The following is a 3,926-nucleotide window of genomic DNA, read 5'->3' as shown; positions in this document are numbered from 1 at the left end:
TAGGCTGGGCAGCCACGCGCCTTCACTCCTGCGCCCTGGGGTTCCGGCCAAGGCTTGGGCAGCTGAAGGAATGAAACCAAATCCTTCCCCAGCCAGCCCTCGTGCTTGGGATTAGGCCCAAATCCTAGAGGGATTGCTGTGGGGAGCACCCCTCGAGGCCTCTCTGGCGGTCCTCAGGGATGTGGGTTAGCAGGGCCGAGCCTGGCTTCCTCTCCCCTGCGGAGGGGCCCGCTGAGGCGGGAGCAGCAGTGCTGAGCCTGCCTTTCACGCTGTCTTGGGGGCACCTTGGGCAGATCCCCTGCTGGTCTCCCTGTGTCCGTCTAACGGGAGGTTGGAGTTCAGAGTCAAAACCAGGAGGCTGCCTAGCGAGTGCCGGACGGTGGCAGGATTTACTGGTGATGTCTGCCAGCGGCACGGGCAGGGATAGATGTGGTGGCTCTGGCCTTCCCAGGCCTGCTCACCGACAGATTCTTAGCAAGAGCCAGGAGTCCCGGGGTGGACCTGGGGTGGTATCTTGTGATGCCAGATCCCTGCCCCCCCCCACCTGTAGGGCTGTGGTCAAAGCCCGTGGGGGTCTCGGGGAGGAGGGGAGCAGAGCAACTTCTGAGTCAATGTGTCCTGGGGCTGGTGAGGGGGTCCCTACTGGCCTGAGGCCTCAGGCTGACTGTGAGCCGGCCGGGCCTCTGTCAAGGCCACCCAACCGTATCCCTCTCTCCAGCCAGTAGCCTTTTTGCTTTTGTCTACTGCCTCACAGATTCCCCCTCTCTTCCCCCACTGCCTCTCCTCCCCGCTCCCCCTCCCATCCGTGACTTGAATTCCCGCCCTCGCCCGCCTCTCAGATACCCACTGGTCAGGTCTCCGACGGACGTCCACCCTCGTCCCCCGGGTGCTGTATGGAGCACAGAAATCAGTGAGGGGGGTCAGGGGAGGACGTGTGTGGCCACGTTACACAGGGTTACCCCAACACCCTCTCCTATGTACCTGCCTCTTTCTGCCCTTCCCTTTGTCAGTCCTGGGTCAGCTGGGGGAGAAAGAGCATGAAGGCCTGGGCCTCGAATCTTCCCTGCCTCTGGATGAGCCACCCCCAGGGCCAAGGAGACAGCAGGCCATGTTTCAGGAGCCAGGACAGAGCGTCCCACAGCCCAGACGTGTTCGCCCTGCCCCCCGGGAAAGGATTGCTCGTCAGGCCCGTGGGGCTGTGGTGGGCACACAACAGCGCAGATACGGAGACTTGGGTGAGGTGCTTGTCCAGGACCCAGGGACTCAAGATCTGGCTTCAGGACCTCCCAATGGTGACTGATATCTGTGCACCACCATTGGCCCCAGGGCCTTTAAACAAGCCTTGCCCTTGAAGCAAACCAATGCAACCTCAGAGCCATTCTGTTTCTCCATTGTGCAGCTCTATGCCCTGAGGCACTGAGAGGTCACGTGGGCTAGCATGGGAATGCAGGATCCCAGCTCCAGAGCTCAGATCCAGGACCCCTTCCGCTGAACACCGGCCTTGGGCCTGACATAGGATTAGGCCCTTCCCTGTTTCTCAGAGATGTAGAAACCGAGTCTCAGGCAGAGGCCGAGCTGGATTTTCCTCACGTCTGTTCCCTACGTTTTTACCCACTTACATCTGCCCTCACCGCCATTCTTCAGGCTTCTGGGGGTAGCGGACAGGGGGGGCTCTCTGGAGGGAGGGGCTCAGGGCTTTGGTTCTCGGAGTTGGGAGAGCAGGGTTAACTGACATCAGCAGGACAGGGGTTGGTCCTCTTACGTGAATTTTCTAGAAAACTAAGTGCTGCCGGCATATGGGGTCACCTCTTAAAGGCGGGCAACAACCACGGCCACAAGCCCAAGCCCTCGAGGGGCCTTTCCTCTGTGCCCTGCCATGTCGTATTTTCCCATCTGCAAAGTGCATCCTGATGGGATGTTGCTGGGACTGGGTACCTGGGCAACAGCTAGGCTCCTGTCGGGGCCTCAGTTTGCCCCTCTGTGAGTTGGGAAGATTAGACCACATGCCCTTTGCAGCCCCTCCCCCACCCCTTTTCCATTTATCTTATTGGGGTAAAAAGCACAATTTAGCATCTGAACTTCCTGCCATGGTCTGTATGAGCCATGCTTTCTTTACCCACCACCCATCCTCTGTTGGACACGCGCACCGCTTCCACCTGTGGCCTAGCGTGGACCATGCCACAACGGACACAGGAGTGCGGTGATTTCTTCGAGGCCCTGCTCTCAGTCCCTTCGGATATTCACTGAGAGGTGGGTTTGCCGGGTGACAGGCCACCGTTCTGTCTTCAGTTTTCTGAGGAAAACTCCAGACCGTCTTCCGTGGAGGGTGTGCCGTCTTACGGTCCTGCCAGCAGCGCACTCTGGTTCCGGTTTCACCACATCCTCGCCCACATGTGTCACGTGGGTGTTTCTGGATCACGGCCATCCTAATGGCTGTGGGGTGATGGCTCACCGTGGTTTCGAGGTGCATTTTTCCGATGCCTAATGCCCTCGAGCATCCTTTCATTTGCTTCTTGGCCACTTCCGAGCAGCTGCCTTGTACCAAGGGGCACTTCGGGGAGGCCCGCCACGCGCCGCAGTGATGCCTCTGGGAAGGGACTGTCGTGGCTGGTCAGGCCACCGCTCTTCTGTCATTCTGTGCCCCGGGCCCCTTCACACGGTGAAGAGCTGTGTCCAGGGCCTACTAACCAAGCCCATCATGTGGTGAGCTTTCACTCAAAGTCAAGTTATAAAACTTGCAGAACCCAGGCTTGGACTTTAGGGCTGCTCTTTCTGGTAGGCCCAGAACTTTCCCCTCAAGCTTCCCCAAACTGGGCTATTTCTTGCTGCACCTCTGCCTCTTGCCTGAACCTCGCTGGCCTGCACAAGCATCACTTGGCTCCACGACCTTGGCTAGTGGTTCCACGGGGGGTGGAGACTTGAGTGGGTCCCACGAGAGGCCTGCGTGTCAGCTCACAGTCCCAGGAGAAGCTCTGGGCCAGGGGCCAGTTGCGGGTTGGAGGGGCTCAACCCCAAGCAGGCACCCTCCCCGCAAAATGCTCCAGCTGCCCAGACCACCCTCTCCTGCCTTTTGGTTAGCTCCCCTTGCCTAAGGCTGAAGCCTTGGCGGGGACCCAATGGCAGTTCAGGAATGTCAAGTGGAGCCTCTCCCTTTCCAAGTGGTCCCAGTGCCCTGACAGGGAGGGGGTGGGGAGGGGGATAATAGAGTCTCAGGTTCTCCCAGGGCCCCTGATTTTAGGAGAGTTGCAAGGTCCATTGGGTTGAAGCCTGGAGGGGTAAAGCCACCTATGGAAGGCCCCGAGGCCTGCAGAGAAATCGTGTGGGCAGCTGTTGGTTTCACTCCAAGAAAGAGACACACAGTTCAGGCCTTACAGGAACATAACAACAGACGGCTGGAGAACTCAGCCATCGCTGTCTCCTTGCCAGGGTTGAGTGCCTGGAGGCATGGCTCTGTGGCCCCAAGCCCTGTCCTTGCTTTACCTCCTGGGGGGCCCTTTGCAGGCCTTCATCAGCTGGGGCAGGTGGAGGTTCCGACCCACTCCACTCCTTCAGCCGCCTTGCACGTGGTTGAGAACCAGGTCGGGGCCCAGGGAAGGTGGCAGGGGTGAGCATCTGAACACTGAGGGCTGCTGAAGCTGGGGTGGGGGCCACGCCCATTGTGCAGGGGCTGGAGTTTGGGGCAGGAGGTTCAGTTCTGGTAAGAGCCTACCCTCTCTATCTTTGTGCTCACCTGCGGACATGGTGGCAGCTGGGGTATCTGCAGTCACCGCCCACCTCAGCCACCAGCCACACACAACATGCTCAGGGAGGGGGTTCAAGGGCACCTCAGTGATCAGGCAGCCCAGGGCCATGGTGACAGCAAGGCCTTACCGGTTGTCCTGGCAACCAAATAAAGTCTGTTGGTACCAAGGGAATCCAGAGGCCAC

Source organism: Mustela nivalis (genome assembly GCF_964662115.1).
Source record: "Mustela nivalis genome assembly, chromosome: 9".
In the NCBI taxonomy this organism is placed as follows: Eukaryota; Metazoa; Chordata; class Mammalia; order Carnivora; family Mustelidae; genus Mustela; species Mustela nivalis.
The sequence above is the reverse complement of the archived record's forward strand: the minus strand, read 5'-3'. Positions refer to the sequence as shown.